The 18552-nt window shown below is 42.0% G+C and overlaps 1 protein-coding gene across 6 annotated transcripts in view; it reads right to left on the minus strand.

Moving 5' to 3' along the window:
• Window positions 1-18552, minus strand: part of LOC124045846 (vitamin D3 receptor A-like) — an 83560-nt gene extending 65008 nt beyond the window's left edge. Inside the window, exons 1-3 of one of the 6 annotated variants that reach the window (XM_046365564.1) lie at window positions 18393-18552; window positions 17945-17990; window positions 17528-17584 (exon numbers count right to left, since the gene is read on the minus strand). The gene's annotated coding sequence lies outside the window, so the exon portion shown is untranslated. Of the gene's footprint in view, window positions 1-17527; window positions 17585-17849; window positions 17991-18096; window positions 18237-18392 lie in introns of those variants that run through there. The other 5 variants (XM_046365562.1, XM_046365563.1, XM_046365559.1 and 2 more) reach the window with 5 other exon arrangements.

The following is an 18552-nucleotide window of genomic DNA, read 5'->3' on the forward strand; positions in this document are numbered from 1 at the left end:
CAACTGATATTAAACTTTCCTGGAGTCACATCTCCAATCCCACACGTCCAGTATGGACAGACACCACCGCCACTCAGGGATTCACCATGCCCTAAAACTCCCGCCACACAGCTTCACGAATACAAAATTACCCCCGACACCATGGTTGCGTGGTGGAAATCAATGACAAAAATGAAGTAGAAAACAGGCTCACGTGTAACGTAGAAAACTTTGGTAGAAAATTACTCATCCATTGCTCCTTACATCTGTTAAATAAAAAAGCCACAAATCTACAGCCTGTTCTAGGAACTAACAGCAAGTGCGAGCAAGTCGAGACGCCAACATGCCAGCTCACATGCAGATTTATAGGAGAACTGGGAAGAGGAAAAGTGGGGGGGAGCACATTAACGCCACTAATTCAAGACCCACTCACTGCACCTACCACACTTGATTAGTATAGCAGAATAAAATACCTCCCACACAACCAGAGCCAGCAGTAGTGTACAGTGTGGGTGGTACCTGCAGGGAAAGCTGCCATCTGCCCTACAAATCCAGGCCCCAAACTACACACACAGGTGGATCTGACCACAGGGCCTGGGGGCTAACACTGCTGCCTGCCACTGAGCCAAAGTTCTCCATCACTGAGAACTATAACAGAAGCATTAAATCAGATTTATCCATCGTATTTAAAATCTTAACATGTCACAGTACAAAATATATTTCAACAGTCAAGCTGAATTATCGAATCTCAAAATCTGGTACACCACCTCTATTGAACGGAAGTGTAAACAAGGCCTTATGGAGATAATTGACAAGGCACACAGCTACATTGTCCCTCCAGTCCAATACAACAACCAAGTCCATATGTGGAAAAGAACGAGAGGGGCAGTTCCGAAAATCATTACCTCACTTTTATTTGGCATTGGCCTAGTGTTGCTCCCTCCTTCAGTAAAAGGACACCCTCAGAAACAAAGCGTCTGACTGATGGTCTGTTAACGCAAAAGCAGCACACAGGGTTTGATACTGCAACAAAAATAGTCGCATTTGCAACCGCTTGACTTGGCAGTGCGGCACACATTTGTAATTGGTCGCAATTGGTTTCCATTATCTTATCATGATTTATTCAAAAACAGCAACTTACCAAAAATCAACCAACTTTCTGAATAGGCAACAATGGCATGGGAATGCCCGGTCGGTGTCTGTCAGGCCTCATCCCCACCAATGGCCCGTTTGTAATAAATGCATTTTTATTTTTAAATGGATTACTGAAGTTATTTGTTATGTTAATTATTTATCACACGCGCGCTGCACACATTTAACCTATAAATAATCTGTCAGGAAGAGAGCATGCTCAGCTCTCAAGTATCTGGTTCTTGCGTGGTGCGAAAACCGACAGCAGAAGGGGTAGGAGGAGAAGTACTAATTGATGATATCTACCAGTAAATGCTAAGGCAGGAATGGGTATGCAAACTAGGTATTTAAGTCTTGGAAAATCAGATACTTCCTATAGACAATTTTGCCCTTAAAGTCAAGAGCGACATCATTAATATATACAGAGAAGCGAGTCGGCACGAGAATTGAACCCTGTGGCACCCCCATAGAGACTGCCAGAGGTCCGGACAACAGGCAGTACGATTTGACACACTGAACTCTGAGAAGTAGTTGGTGAACCAGGCGAGGCAGTCATTTGAGAAACAAAGGCTGTCAAGTCTGCCAATAAGAATGCGGTGTTTGACAGAGTAGAAAGCCTTGGCCAGGTCGATGAAGACAGCTGCACAGTACTGTCTTTTATCGATGGCAGTTATGATATCGTTTAGGATCTTGAGCGTGGCTGAGGTGCACCCATGACCAGATCGGAAACCAGATTGAGTAACGGAGAAGGTACGGTGGGATTCAAAATGGTCAGTGATCTGTTTGTTAACTTGGCTTTCGAAGACTTTAGAAAGGCAGGACAGGATGGATATAGGTCTGTAACAGTTTGGGTCTAGAGTGTCACCCCCCTTTGAAGAAGGGGATGACCGCAACAGCTTTCCAGTCTTTATGGATCTCAGACAATACGAAAGAGGTTGAACAGGCTAGTAATAGGGGTTGCAACAATTACAGCAGATTTTCTAAAGAGAGAGTCCAGTTTTTCTAACCCAACTGATGAGTAGGTGTCCAGATTTTGCAGCTCTTTCAGAACATCAGTTATCTGGATTTGGGTGAAGGAGAAGTGGGGCTTGGGCAGGTTGCTGCGGGTGCTGCAGAGCTGTTGGCCAGGATAGGGGTAGCCAGGAGGAAAGCATGGCAGGCTGTAGAAAAGTGCTTTTGAAATTCTTAATTATCGTAGTTTTAAAAATCGGTGGTGACAGTGTTTCCTAGCCTCAGTGCAGTGGGCAGCTGGGAGGAGGTGATATAATACTCAATGGACTTACTTGTGAATTTTTGCTACAGGACCCCTACAAATCAGCCGGGCTAGACAATCTGGACCCTTTCTTTCTAAAAATTATCTGCCGAAATTGTTGCCACCCCTATTACTAGCCTGTTCAACCTCTCTTTCGTGTCGTCTGAGATTCCCAAAGAATAGAAAGCTGCCGCGGTCATCCCCCTCTTCAAAAGGGCGAGACACTCTAGACCCAAACTGCTACAGACCTATATCCATTCTACCCTGCCTTTCTAAGGTCTTCGAAAGCCAAGTCAACAAACAGATTACCGACCATTTCGAATCTCACCATACCTTCTCTGCTATGCAATCTGGTTTCAGAGCTGGTCATGGGTGCACCTCAGCCACGCTCAAGGTCCTAAACGATATCTTAACCGCCATCGATAAGAAACATTACTGTGCAGCCATATTCATTGATCTGGCCAAGGCTTTCGACTCTGTCAATCACCACATCCTCATCGGCAGACTCGACAGCCTTGGTTTCTCAAATGATTGCCTCGCCTGGTTCACCAACTACTTCTCTGATAGAGTTCAGTGTGTCAAATCGGAGGGTCTGCTGTCCGGACCTCTGGCAGTCTCTATGGGGGTGCCACAGGGTTCAATACACAGAAGTAGATTTTTTTTAGACCCGCATATTTAGTTAAGAAATTCATGTTCAAAGGCAATATTAAACTAGGTAAAGTGTGTCACTTCTCTTGCGTCCATTGCACGCAGAGTCAGGGTATATGCAACAGTTTTGGCTGCCAACCTCGTTGCGAACTAACATACCAGAGTTTAACATAATTATGACATGACATTGAAGGTTGTGCAATGTAACAGCAATATTTAGTCTTATGGATGTCACCCTTTAGATAAAATACGGAACGGTTCTGTATTTCACTGAAAGGATAAACGTCTTGTTTGAGATGATAGTTTCCAGAATTTACCATATTAATGACATATGGCTCGTATTTGTGTGTGTTATTATGTTATAATTAAGTCTGATTTGATAGAGCAGTCTGACTGAGTGGTGGTAGGCAGCAGCAGGCTCATAAGCATCCAGTCAAACAGCACTTTATTGCGTTTGCCAGCAGCTCTTCGCAATGCTTCAAGCATTGCGCTGTTTATGACTTAAAGCCTATCAACTCCCGAGATTTGGCTGGCAATACTAAAGTACTTTATTAGAACACCCAATAGGCAAAGGTTAATGAAATACAAATGGTATAGAGAAATAGTCCTACAATAACTACAACCTAAAACTTCATACCTGGGAATATTGAAGACACATGTTAAAAGGAACCACCAGCTTTCATATGTTCTCATGTTCTGAGCAAGGAACTTAAACGTTTCTTTCTAACATGGCACATATTGCACTTTTACTTCTCCAACACTTTGTTTTTGCATTATTTAAACCAAATTGAACATGTTCATACCATGTCATGCATCTTCTCAGTCATGTTGATACTGGTCTACTACTTGCTTTGATGCATTGTTATTCTCATCAATATTGTTGTTGTAGTTGCGGTTAATGGTAATCCCATTTCAACTACTACTATTATTGCTGTTGGTCCCACCATTTATTTAGTATATATACTTTGACAATGTAAGTAATGAACTTGCAATAAATAAATAAATAAAAATATAAATGAGAGAGTGAGAATGTTTTCAAAAGCTACCTCAGTGCACACCTCCATTTGAGACAAACGACAAAATGAAAAACAGAACCATTCAAAAAAGGAGGGAGGAGAGGAGACCGGAGAGGAAGGAAACACCAAACGTGCTTGGTCCTGTCCCATGGGCTTACCCCTGTGTTCTGTAGGCTTCACAGGAGCCCTTCTGCAGCTCTTCTGTGCAGCAGTGGCAGTGGGGAGGGGGCTAGGGTGCGCATGACAGCAGATGAATAGGACACAAACAGGAAGGGGAGGGGGCTACAATGGGGGGCTTGTGGTCTCTCAACCAATCCCATCCATTGGGCTCGGTTTACACCCAGTCCCTCCCTGATCCACGAGCTGCAGCAGTAGCTGAGGAGAGAGAAGGGAGAGAGAGGAAGCGGAGGGAGGGGGAGTGGATAGCCCCCAAGCACTGGGCCTCAGAGAGATGACAACCGGTCAGAGTGAGCTAAACCAAGAGGCCTTTTCAAAAGCACTGCGCAGGGGAAACGCATGTGAACACCTGCATTGTAGACCACTATGACACACTTTACACATCAGCACTGCCCATTACGGCTTAATGAGCAGTAGTAGCACTACCAGAAATAATTGTTGTTGCAGTAAAAATATTAAAAAGGGTAGGTAGCATAAATGTAACCTCATCCATTACTACACACATCAAAAACCCCCCTTGCAAAGTTACACCAAATAGTCGAGCCACTACATAAAACCTCAGAATTGAAAAGAAAGCCTAAGTCACGTTAGAAAATGTTTTTTTTTTTCTTTTTACGGGTGCGATGTAACATGGAGGGCCCGACAAGCCAGCCTATTCCCTATATTATAAACTGAAATAACTTCAAATGTATAGCTTCAAATTAAACCAAATCCCTCCCATTTCCAACTTACAAGCAAATACTTCAAATTTATTATAACAAATCAACATGCAAGGTGGCCATCTAGCCTTCTAACGTTAGCACTACCAGCCTGCTAACGTTACGTTAGCACTGCAGGAGTCAGCCAGTTGCAATCAATACCTAGCTAGAGCTGCATTAAAGTAAACCAATGTTTTGGAAATACATAACGCCATCTAACCAGTTACCAAAGAATGTTCGCTATATGCAATGATCTTACCAAGCCAGCAAGCCAGGCAGCTAACGTTAGCTATTGAGCAAACTAGCTTTTAGCCTGGTCAACCAACAACATAACTGTAGATCAAAAGCAAAGACTTACAGATTGAAGGCTGGGGCACATATGATGGTAAAAGAGAGCAGGCTGAGTTATCTACAAAAATGAGGGGAAGGAAGGAGCGTTACCGGGCCGAGGGAGAGTGAGTGAAATCAAATAAACTCAGCAAAAAAAAGAAAACATCTGTCACGCCTTGGTCATTGTATTTTGTGTTTTCGTTATATATTTGTTCAGGCCAGGGTGTGACATGGGTTTATTGTGTTGTCGTATTGGGGGTTTTGTAGGCATTGGGATTGTGGTTGATTAGGGTTGTGTCTAGTTTAGGCTTGGCTGCCTGAGGCGGTTCTCAATCAGAGTCAGGTGATTCTTGTTGTCTCTGATAGGGAACTGTATTTAGGTAGCCTGGGTTTCACTGTGCATTTCGTGGGTGATTGTTCCAGTCTTTGCGTTTGCACCAGATAGGGCTGTTTCGGTTTTCATGATTTCATTTCATTTCATTACTTTCGTAGTTTCTGTATGTATAGGTTATCCTTCATTAAAATATCATGAATCATCACGCTGCATTTTGGTCCGATCCTTGTTCTACCTCTTCAGAGGAGGAGATAGAAGAACGCCGTTACAACATCCCTTTTTCCAGGACCTTGTCTTTCAAAGATATTTGGATTTTTCCAAATTAACGTTACAGATCTTCATTGTAAAGGGTTTAAACACTTTCCCATGCTTGCTCAATGAACCATAAATAATTAAATGAACATGCACCTGTGGAACGGTCGTTAAGACACTAACAGCTTACAGACGGTAGGCAATTAAGGCCACAGTTATGAAAACTTAGGACACCAAAAGAGGCCTTTCTACTGACTTTGGAAAAACACCAAAGAAAGATGCCCAGGGTCCCTGGTCATCTGCGTGAACATGCCTTAGACATGCTGCAAGGAGGCATGAGGACTGCAGATGTGGCTAAGGAAATAAATTGCAATGTCCGTACTGTGAGACGCTTAAGACAGTGCTACAGGGAGACAGGACGATCAGCTGTCCGTCCTCACAGTGGCAGACCACGTGTAACACCTGCACAGGATCGGTGTATCCGAACATCACACCTGGGGGACAGGTACAGGATGGCAACAACTGCCTGAGTTACACCAGGAACGCACAATCCCTCCATCAGTGCTCAGACTGTCCACAATAGGCTGAGAGGCTGGATTGAGGGCTTGTAGGCAGGTCCTCACAGGCAACAATGTCACCTATGGGCATAAACCCACCATTTATGGCAAAAAGTGGCAAAAAGTGCTCTTCACTGACGAGTCATGGTTTTGTCTTACCAGGGTTGATGGAAGGAATGCGTGTTACACCGAGGCCTGTACTCTGGAGCGGGATCGATTTGGAGGGTCCGTCATGGTCTGGGGCGGTATGTCACAGCATCACTGGACTGAGCTTGTTGTCATTGCAGGCAATCTCAACGCTGTGCGTTACAGGGAAAAAATCATCCTCCCTCATGTGATACCCTTCCTGCAAGCTCATCCTGACATGACCCTCCAGCATGACAATGCCACCAGCCATACTACTTGTTCTGTGCGTGATTTCCTGCAAGACAGGAATGTCGGTGTTTGGCCAGTTTAGAGCTCGGATCTCAAACCCATAGAGCATGTCTGGGATCTGTTGGATCGGAAGGTGAGGGCTAAGGCCATTCCCCCCCAGAAATGTCCGGGAACTTGCAGGTGCCTTTGTGGAAGAGTGGGGTAACATCTTACAGCAAGAACTGGCAAATCTGGTGCAGTCCATGATGAGGAGGAGATGTACTGCAGTACTTAATGCAGCTGGTGGCCACACCAGATACTGACATTTAGTTTTGAGCCCCTTTGTTCAGGGACACATTATTCAATTTCTGTTAGTCCCATGTCTGTGGAACTTGTTCAGTTTAGGATGTTTCAGTTGTTGAATCTTATGTTCATACAAATATTTACACGTTAAGTTTGCTGAAAATAAATGCAGTTGACAGTGAGGACATTCCTTTGCTGAGTTTAGGTATATAGTGAGAGAAGATGAAAAAGAGCCAAGATGTCAAGTCAACTATCACTAAGCCAAGCTGGACAAAGTGAAAGCTCAATTGTTCTCAGTGGAGTACTTCAACTTTGTCAGCATTGAATGGTAGCACATGATTAACCAGCCATGTGGCTTCTGTCAATGTGCTTGGAGACAGACAGTGTCAAGGTGTCCAGATCCACCACAGCAAACCACGTGGCCTGGCTGTTACAAACACAGCAACTCCTTACAAAGTCCCTTAGGCCTAAATCACAAAACCATAACTTCCACGCTTTTTCTTAAACGCCTGAATTATACCTACACTTATGTTGTTCCATTGCAATTACACGCTTGTGGAAACCATTAGCACATTTAACAAAATGGTACCACTACTAAGGCTGCAAGGCTACTGGGGTGTAGTGATTGAACAACAGTGAAATACTTATACCTAAACTCCATCTTCAAGGAAAATAGCAAAAGGTAGTGAGGCAAAGGGTAATAATGTAGAACTAATAATGGCATGGGTCTCTACTCATCGTTTTTTAAAATATTTTTCATCTTGTCAAATTATCTCCCGTGTCACTCGCTGCGAGTCAGGGGCACGCCAGTACAGCATGTCATTTGTTTCCCCAATGTGTGGTAGAGGGAACACAACGAATGATACACCTTCAGTTCTGTTTTCAAAGCATGTACATAGGAATATTTCACAAGCCTTGACCATCTAGGAGCTGTCAAGAGAAAGCTAATCTGTACAACACGAACCAGGTAACTGCTGTAGCTCAGCTATAGCCAAGATAGCTGAACATGGAGATGTTTACAGTGTTTGAAACATTTTTGCTTGACAGTTTGTACGACACTTTGAACTAACTTAAGCTTACTATGTTTTTTATAGCTACTAGGAAATAACTCCGATGAGCTAGGAACACTTGACTGAATGGGGTTCTATTATGGCCACTCAAAAGGGAACACTAATGAAATCATAAACCACACAACAGCGTACAACTGAATTTGACCGGTGGGTGGATTTATGTCCCCAGGTTTTGGGCATAAGACTAAACACCAGGAAATCAGCTCCACGTGATTTGAGTTATGGAAATCTGTTCCCACGCATAAGAAACTGATTGTATACAAAAATGTAAGCAAGGTTAGAAATTATTAAGTTTTATTCAAATTATATCTGTTTGGGCTTCTTGCGGCCAATTTTGCAGTCTACAAATGATTTACAATTATGTTCCGGCCCAACGACCATCAGCTCAAGAAAAAAAACATCCTGCTTAGTTCAATTTGAGATGTGCTCCAAGTCCTGCCTCTCCCATCAACTCATCGTTTTTCAAGAGCATACAAACCAAAGTGGGTACTTGAAAGATGAATGAGGAAAGATTATCTGATTTAAAAGGGGAATCCTTGTTATCTGTGGATTAAATTATAGAAGTGTCATGAACATTTTAATGAACCTACGCCGCCATTTTCAGTCATGTCCCTCTGTCCTTAACTTTTTACAAATAAGCCTATTGAACACATCGTCGTTGTTACAATTTCCATATCAGTGTTATAAGCTGTCATTTTTCCCCCGACAAGTTGGCTGCCACCTGACAGAACGACCAATAAATCAAACAAGCCGATATTTACACAATATATTGTCCCTCTCCAAAACAAATCCAAGTGCATAGTAGCCAAAGATTGTATATATCTAGCTAGTATGTTCAGAAACACTGTAGTAGCAGCAGAAAGTGATCTGACCAAAACATGCAAGGTGATATGTGAAAGTGAGCGGTTAGCCTCATTCTATCCAGTCATAGCAGTAGGATTTTATTTTATTTATTTTACCAGGCAAATCAGTTAAGAACAAATTTTTATTTTCAATGACGGCCTAGGAACAGTGGGTTAACTGCCTGTTCAGGGGCAGAACGACAGATTTTGTACCTTGTCAGCTCGGGGATTCGAACTTGCAACCTACTTATCCGCCCACGTCTTGATAGATCGCTAAACTAGCCAACTAAGTTGTCATGAGCCGTGGCTCTTAGCCAAGGTAACATACACAGTATTGAATAATGCATTTACCTATATTGTGTGTGGAACAAACTGTTTCTGCTGCACTCATTTTTGCTGTGGCGCTGTGCCATGGCAAAATCATTGCCGGCACACAAAAAAATATAGAACATGAAAAATATAAATGAGTATCATGGGGAAGGAAACATGCATTCTTACAAGCAGTCAATGCACAACAATTATAGCAATCGCGAAAACAGCCGATTTAAAATGGGGGATCCCTCTTAAAACAAAAGGCTGCTAAATATGCTGCACCATTTTAAAAACATTTTAATACCATAGTCTTAGCATCTGCATGGTTAAGCACATCACCGCTCCAACAATGAGTGCATAAGGGAGAATGGGGCTTAATGTAACACCGGTCAATTGTAGGGTAAAACACCATCTACCTCAAAAACATTTGTTTTGGAGTGACGAAACATTTTTAGTTGAGAAAGAGTAATGGCAACCAGGGAAAGTGTTGGGGGGGGGGGCAAGTGGCGTCTTAGGCCTACATTATATTCACTGTGTTTATTGGGACTAAAATAATCAATAGCATAATAACTAGTTAAAAGATCACATTTGGAATCTGGCTAATGATTAGCCCTATGAGGTAAATGCAGATAGGAAACCCCATTTAATGTTACCTTTATTTTACTAGGCAAGTCAGTTAAGAACAAATTCTTATTTTCAATGAATGCCTAGGAACAGACCCAACGACAGATTTGTACCATGTCAGCTCAGGGATTCGAACTTGCAACCTTCCGGTTACTAGTCCAACGCTCTAACCACTAGGCTACCCTGCCGCCCATTATTTCAACAAATAATTTTACTAATGTGTTATTGGGCTCATACTTTTATTTTGGTGTTGAATGTCCTTTTAAAAAGTCACTAAAGCTGAGCTTCTCAGTCCTTCTACACAAAAATTATAGTAGACCCCCCCCCCTTCAACCTCCTCCTGTGACCTACCCCCCCACCCACATTTTTCCAGAGGAAGCAGTGGTGTGGAAGGTCAAATTGAATCTTTGCCCTTTTTATTTACCCAATTTAATGAGCATTAAATAAATAAGCTGAACTGATGAGCAGAATTTGGTTCTAGTGTCATAAGTTGACTTTTGGATATACTATTACAAATTATTGCTGTTATTGCAGTAGTTAACGTTGTAGGAATATTGACAACATGTCGACTACATAACTAATGAATGCAAACATCTGTCTATGGGAAGACTTAGCCTGCACTGATTCTTACTGGAGATTCTGATTGAATCAACACCAGTATGCATGAATAATCATTTCAAAAATGTCCAGTATTTCTGTGTTCATAATTCAGAACATATTGATTTAGACATTCAGACTAGTGGAAAAAAAAGAGCCACTCTAACCCTAACAGTGGGGAACAACGGGCCTTCAATGTCTTCAGAGAAGGGCTAAGGATTTATACATTAAAAAAAACAAATATTATCTTTAACGATGTTCTGACTTAATCCTTTACTTTCCAACAAAAACTGAAGATTGTATCTCCCCAGAGACGGCAAAGAAAAATCCTGACTGAAGAGAAAAAAAAGATCCAATCTAGCTAGCTAAGTCAGCCATTGGCTAGAACATCAGAAGCTAGATAAAAAAAGGCATCTGCCATTCAACTTTATTATGGCTAAGTTATCTAAGAGGATGCGGTTGCTAATTTGTTAACTTCTCCCTTTTCAAGAATAACGTTCAATAAGAAGTTCAGTTTCAAATGATCATCAGCTGGTTAGTGGAAATGCGTTTATTGCAGCACGCTTGCAGTTAACCATCTCTATTAAAATATATTGGGAAAATTGTTGCATTTAAAGTGCAACTGACAGCATTTTTGCAACATTAAATCTTATTCAAATATATTCATATACAGCCCCAGGATGACTATGACAACAAAAAATAATTCAGACGAGACCAGACATTGTAATTTTCACGTTTTCATAAATTCTTAGAATGCTTGGGAATTACGTATACTAAGGCATTTGTGAACGCAAAAGAGTGGGAAAGCGGCCGTGCATTTGGACAATTAGGCACTGCAGTAAACAAAACAGCCGTCTTGTCCAGGACTGGAGTCTACACAGACCAGTGTGCCATGGCCAATCAGAGCTACAGTAGACCTTTACACCAACAAGCCATTTGCCACACGGGCCAGCAATCATTCACTTTGAACTAGACTGTGTTAACAGGCAGTTGTAACAGTGAGACTTTAGATCATTAGAACGCATTCGCCAAAAGCCACAAAATACACTTGAATGGATGTCTGCAAATATGTCACCACAGGAGTCCTCTTATATTTGAGAACTTTGCAGTCCTATTGATAAAACAACCATGAAAAGGTAGGCTCTCTCTCCCACAGTTATGCATATCAACAAGATTAACTAATGTTAAAGCAAGATGAGCTAAATTCTCATTAAGGAACATTAGACAAGGCCTCCCGGGTGGCACAGTGGTCTACGGCATTGCATCGCTAGCTGTGCCACCAGAGATTCTGGGTTAGAGCCCAGGCTCTGTCGCAGCCGGCCGCGACTGGGAGGCCCATGGGGCGGCGCACAATTGGCCCAGGGTTTGGCCGGCAGGGAAATCCTTGTCTCATCGCACACTAGCGACTCCGGTGGCGGGCCGGGCGCAGTGCACGCTAACCAGGTGTACGGTGTTTCCTCCGACACATTGGTGCGGCTGGCTTACGGGTTGGATACGCGCTGTGTGAAAAAGCAGTGCGGCTTGGTTGGGGTTATATATATATATATATATATATATATATATATATATATATATGCCATTTAGCAGACGCTTTTATCCAAAGCGACTTACAGTCATGTGTGCATACATTCTACGTATGGGTGGTCCCGGGGGATCGAACCCACTACCCTGGCGTTACAAGCGCCATGCTCTACCAACTGAGCTACAGAAGGACGTGTTTCAGAGGACGCATGGCTCTCGACCTTCGCCTCTCCCAAGTTCGTATGGGAGATGCAGCGATTAGACAAGACAGTAACTACTAACAATTGGATACCACGAAATTGGGGAGAAAAAAGGAACATTTGACAAACCAAACTTCTTCACCTAATTGGCCGTCAAAATTGCACCAATAAACGATGGGGAATTGTAGCAAGCAAGCTACTTCCAGTCACAAATGAGAGAACACCTTACTCTGGCCATTTTACTTGCTGAAGCAAAGCTGGTTACATGTTATCTAGAGCGTTCTTAACTATTACTTTTTTTAAACCCAAGTTTACTGACACAGCAGGTTGTAAAATGCATCAGTTATGTGGTTTGGCACATTCAGACCAGAGTTCTCTGAAATCAGAGTACATAGCCAGAGTGAATTTGCTAATGCAAAAGAGATGCTAACTAACAGTCATTCAAGTTCTTGCTAACCAAATTAAACTGGCATCTCTAGCTGTAGCCACCGAAAAAACAATGAGTGGAAAAAGTCAGTCACTCACCCACTCCTCCCATGGCATGACATCCTCCTTAAACCTTGCTAGCTAACGTTAGGGTCTGTGATCTCAGCTTGCTACATAGATATGCTAGCCTATTAGCTACGTTATGACTGCCTTGTGATCATTGCCCTTGCTAAGTTTGATTGTATTGACATTCCCAGCCTTAGTTACATTTATCAGTTTCTGTCCAGAAAATTGAGTCACTAATCAACTGACTGGCTGTCCAGGACTTGAATTAGGAATGTGCATAATTATTTAAACTACAGGTAGCGTAGTCATTTTACCCCCACAAAATAAAGTCCCATCCTCATGAAATAGTGTTCTGTGTTCCTGAGAAGCTTCTCTAGAAAACATGGAATACAAAATATAACACCAGAACCAGTTTCATTTTGACCCCCAACACACTAGAACAGGGGTCTCTCAAACAGGTCGATCACGAGCTACCAGTAGCTCACAGACCACCTAAGAGTAGCCCACCAAACTATTCTGAAAGTACATGCAATTTTCATGTTTTCCAACAAAACGAGTCAAACAAATCTCTTAAGGATCAGACACCGTATGCTCCCATCTAACCAATGCAAAAATGTACCTTGTCCCACCCCTGGTTAGCCACTATTGCCTTAAAAAGCCAAACCTTACACATTATCTGGCTAATCATTTCCAGCAATATTGCCCCTTTTGGTCTGTGTGTTGCAGACGTTTGTCTGACTGTGTAACCAGTAGTGATTGGTCGTTCGAACTAACAACTTTTTGGTGAAAGACGGGGAACCAAAACACATAGTAAAAAGACCCCTTCATTTAGCACCCTGATATGCATACTTTTACTACTGCGGTTTGAGCTCCAAACATCGATTATCTGCAGATTGTTTTTATAATTTGACTCAAGATAGTAGGAACAATATAGTGAGAAGAGACTCATTGTCTTCATTTTTTCTTTTGCATGCCATCTAATAATGTGGTAAGGTAAAAAATGTATTGCATCTCACAGAAAGAAACAGAATGCCCATTACTAGTGGCCAGTTGATTTGATGAGCTTCGTGGGCTTCTGGAAATACTTTATGACTCTTTTCTCAATTAAATGTTAACTATAAAGGATTAGCTGGCAGAGGTACAGTACATTCAGAAAGTATTCAGACCCCTTGACTTTTTCCACATTTTGTTACATTACAGGCCTTATCCTAAAATGTATTAATTAAAACAAATTCCTCAGCAACATACACAACACCCCTTAATGACCAAGCAAAAACCAGTTTAGATATTTTTTCACAAAAAAAGATTACATAGGTATTCAGAACCTTTACTCAGTACTTTGTTGAAGCGCCTTTGGTAGCGATTACAGCCTTCAGTATGACGCTACAAGCTTTGCACACCTGTATTTGGAGAGTTTCTCCATTTTTTTCAGGTCTCTCCAGAGATCTTCATTCAGGTTCAAGTCCAGGCTCTGGCTGGGCCACTCAAGGACATTTTGACTTGTGCCAAATCCACTCATGAGTTTTCTTGGCTGTGTGCTTAGGGTCGTTGTTCTGTTGGAAGGTGAACCTTCACCTGTCTGAGGTCCTGAGCACTCTGGAGCAGGTTTTCATCAAGGACCTCTGTACTTTGCTCCATTCATCTGTTCCTCAATTCGGACTAGTTTCCCAATCCCTGCTCCTGAAAAAACACTCCCACAGCATAATGCTGCCACCACCATGCTTCACCGTAGGGATAGTGCCTGGTTTCATCCAGACGTGATGCTTTGCATTCAGGCAAAGGAGTTAAATGTTGGTTTCATCAGACCAGGAAAAAAAATCTTGTTTCTCCTGGTCTTTGAGTCCTTTAGGTGCCTTTTAGCTTTAGGTGCCTTTTAGCCTTTTAACTCCAAGTGGGCTGTCATGTGCATTTTTCTGAGGAGTGGCTTCCATCTTGCCACTCTACCATAAAGGCATGATTGGTGGTGTGCTGTGGTGGTGTGCTGTAGTGATGGTTGTCGTTCTGAAAAAGGTTTTCCATCGCCACAGAGGAACTCTAGAGCTCGGTCAGAGTGAACATGGTGTCCTTGGTCACCTCCCTAACCAAGGCCCTTCTCCCTGATTACTCAGTTTGGCTCAGCTCTAGGAAGAGTCTTGGAGGTTCCAAACTTATTCAATTTAAGAATGATGGAGGCCACTGTGTTCTTCGGGACCTTCAATGCTGCAAAAATGTTTTGGAACCCTTCCCCAGATCTGTGCCTCGACACAATCCTGTCTCTGAGTTCTACGGACAATTCCTTCAACCTCATTGCTCGGTTTTTGCTCTGACATGGACTGTCAACTGTGGAACCTTATTTCGACAGGTGTTCCTTTCCAAATCATGTCCAATCAATTGAATTTACCACAGGTGGACTACAATCAAGTTGTAGAAACATCAATGATAATCACACAATACCCCATAATGTCAAAGTGAAATTGTGTTTTTTGAAATTGACAAATTAAATAAAGATGTAAAGCTGAAATGTGTTGAGTCAATAAGTATTCAAACCCTGTTATGGCAAGCATAAATAAGTTCAGGAGTAGAAAGTTGCATGGACTCACTGTTTGCAATCAGTATTTAACATGATTTTTTTTAATGACTGCCTCATCTCTGTACCCTACACATGCAATTATGTGTAAGGTTCCTCAGTCGAACAGTGAATTTCAAACAGATTCAACCACAAAGCCCAGGGATGTTTTTCAATGCCTTGTAAAGAAGGGCACCTATTGGTAAATGGGTAAAAAATAAAAAAGATTGAATATCCCTTTGAGCGTGGTGAAGTTATTAATTACAGTTTGGATGGTGTATCAATACGCCCCATCACTACAAAGATACTCAGTTACCGGAGAGGAAAGAAAACAGTTAGGGATTTCACTATGAGGCCAACGGTGACTTTAAAACAGTTAAGAGTTTAACAGCTGTGATAGGAGAAAACATTGTAGTTACTCCACAATACTAATGTAATAGACGGAGTGAAAAAAAGCAAGCCTGTACAGAATAAAACATTCCAAACATGCATCATGTTCGCAACAAGGCACTAAATACAGCAAGAAATATGGCAAAGAAATTCACTTGTTGTCCTGAGTTGTCCTGTTTGGGGCAAATCCAACACATTACCGACTACCACGCTCCATATTTTCAAGCATATTGGTGGGTGTCTGCGTCATGCTATGGGTATGCTTGTAATAGTTAAGGACTGCGGCGTTTTACAGGCCATACAATTAACAGAATGGAGCTAATCACAGGCTAAATCCTAGAGGAAAACCCAGTTTAGTCTGTGGTCCACCAGACACAGAGATGATTTCACCTTTCAGCAGGACAAGAACCTAAAAACACCAGGCCAAATCTACACTAGAGTTGCTTACCAAGAAGACAATGAACATTCCAGAGTGCCAGAGTTTTGAAACTAATAAATGGGCAAATATTGTACAATCCAGGTCTGCAAAAGCTCTTAGACTTACCCAGAAAGAAACAGATGTAATCTCTGCCAAAGGAAATTCTACCATGCATTTACTCAGGGTGTGAATACTTACAGTATGTAAATGAGACATTTCTGTATTTCATTTTCAATAATTGTGCAAAAATGATTTTAAAAAATCATGTTTTCACTTTGTCATTATATGGTATTGCATGAAGATAGGGGAGAAATATTTTAACCATGTTGAAGTCAGGCTATAACAAAATGTGGACTAAGTCAAGGGGTATGAATAATCTGAGTATCAGAAGTGTGTTGCGTCTCACCCGATTTGAGAAGTTTGATGAGTTCTGTGTGTCTCTTCAGAACAGGGCACCCCTCAGGGGGGTAATATCTGGCGTTTCGTGGGAGTTTGAGGTTGCAGACATGAAAATATTCCTGGAGTTATTAATGTTTATCAGATGAATCTAGAAAAAGTTAAGAGTATCTGTTCTGTTTTTTTTTTTATATGGAGTCTCTCCCTACTCAAGTGCAGTTGGGTTATATGGGGCGGCAGAGTAGCCTAGTGGTTAGAGCGTTGGACTAGTAACCGGAAGGTTGCAAGTTCAACCCCCCGAGCTGACATGGTACAAATCTGTCAATTTGCCCCTGAACAGGCAGTTAACCCACTGTTCCTAGGCTGCCATTCAAAATAAGAATGTGTTCTTAACTGACTTGCCTGGTTAAATAAAAGGTTAAAAAAATATACTATAATAATATTTACTAGAGAGTTGGAGCACTTCCAACTCCAACGTAGTGTGATCATTGGAACGTTTTTGGACATGTTTCAAGTTTTTGCAGAAGGGAGAAGCCGAGATGTCCAAGTTGTGGAAAAGATCATATCATGCATTTTAAAAGTGATGAATGTGACATGTTGCAATTCTGGTGGGAGCCATGAAGCCATGGCTTTGGAATGCCCAACAAGGGTAAACGAGAAGAGGTGGCCAAAGTCAGGGCTGTCCAGAGCATTTCATATGCAGCGGCTGTTAAAATGGTTGAGGTTTCAAATGGTGCGCCTGAAGAGTCCAAAGACAAACCTTCACTGTTTGCCCTTCCAACAGCAGGTTCCAGATATGTTCAAGGTTAAGAAGGTGGACTTTGTGGCCTTTAATGCTATGGTGATTAATGGCACTGCCAAGGTGTGGAGAAAGTCCAGGAAATATAAATTGTGGATGCAGTGAAACTGTTCCTGGGACTGAAAGACTTATCGGCGGAGGAGTTGTATGGAGTATTGTCACAAGCAGTACCACCCTCAAGTAAGTCATAGAGCCTGAGAAGTGAGAGATTTGAAGAGACTTTTTTTTCCATTGCTTTATTTTGGGTGGATTAAATTAGGTTCCTTATCACATATGGGTTTTCTTTTTACCTTGGTTTGTTAACCCCGTCCAGTTGGTGGAGGTAATAAACCTTTGGGGGTTGTAGTCTGCCAAAAAACCCACAGAAGAAGAATTAGCGTCTAGTCTGCCAGAAAGCAACACGAAGAAGTTGTTCACACGCAGCCAACGGTGGGCGACGCTAACAACTGAGAACCCTACATACAGAAGGGTTTTCATGCGCTACCAAGGGTCCTAGCTTCAAAGCTAGCTGTGGCTGGCTTGCAGTCTCTGCTCGGAATGAATCGAGTTGAGTAACTAACGTTAGCTATCCTTATGCAAGCTGGCGAGCTAACTTGAAAGCAATTTTCTTACCTGTTGTGGCATATCGCCCTTCTTTACTTTGCTGGTTATCGGGACTGAAACTTGAAGCCAGTTCAAGAATTCTCTAAAGGTTTGGTAAACGTTACCTGGTGAACGTATTCTTCGTTTAATGGAAACTTTTCTGGTGTTTAACTGTGAAAGAAATGGCAATGCGTTACACAAAGCTAACGTCAATCAGCGAGCTAGGAGTAGGATACGATAAATCAAAGCAACATTTATGTATAATAACAGAAGTTACCTAACATTACTCTGATATTCCATCAATAACCATATTTGCCAAGTAGTTATTACAATGCTAGAATACACAATTTAACATAACCAAATTGATCGCACTAAAATGACAGCTCCGTTGTTCTGTCAACATTAGCAAGAGCGCTAGCCGCGCTGTTCAAGCGTACAGCGTTACGCGAGCCAATAATCTCAGTCTCAAACACAACAAAAACACATTGCTCAGCCAGCGCCTCGTTATCAAATGTATTTGAAACGTGCATGTTATGAAGGCCAAATGGTAAACTCATTCGCAAAACAACTCACGGTATTCAATCAGTACGAAGAGGCACGTCTTTAGTCTATTCCTGAATAAACACCATTCTGCTTCGTCCCGCCCCATAGTTCAGCATAAAATGCACATCTATACATATATCACCGCCAGCAACCAATCATGACTAACGTGTAAGAATAGTATCTTATTTTA

Source organism: Oncorhynchus gorbuscha, linkage group LG10, assembly GCF_021184085.1.
Source record: "Oncorhynchus gorbuscha isolate QuinsamMale2020 ecotype Even-year linkage group LG10, OgorEven_v1.0, whole genome shotgun sequence".
Classification (NCBI taxonomy): domain Eukaryota; kingdom Metazoa; phylum Chordata; class Actinopteri; order Salmoniformes; family Salmonidae; genus Oncorhynchus; species Oncorhynchus gorbuscha.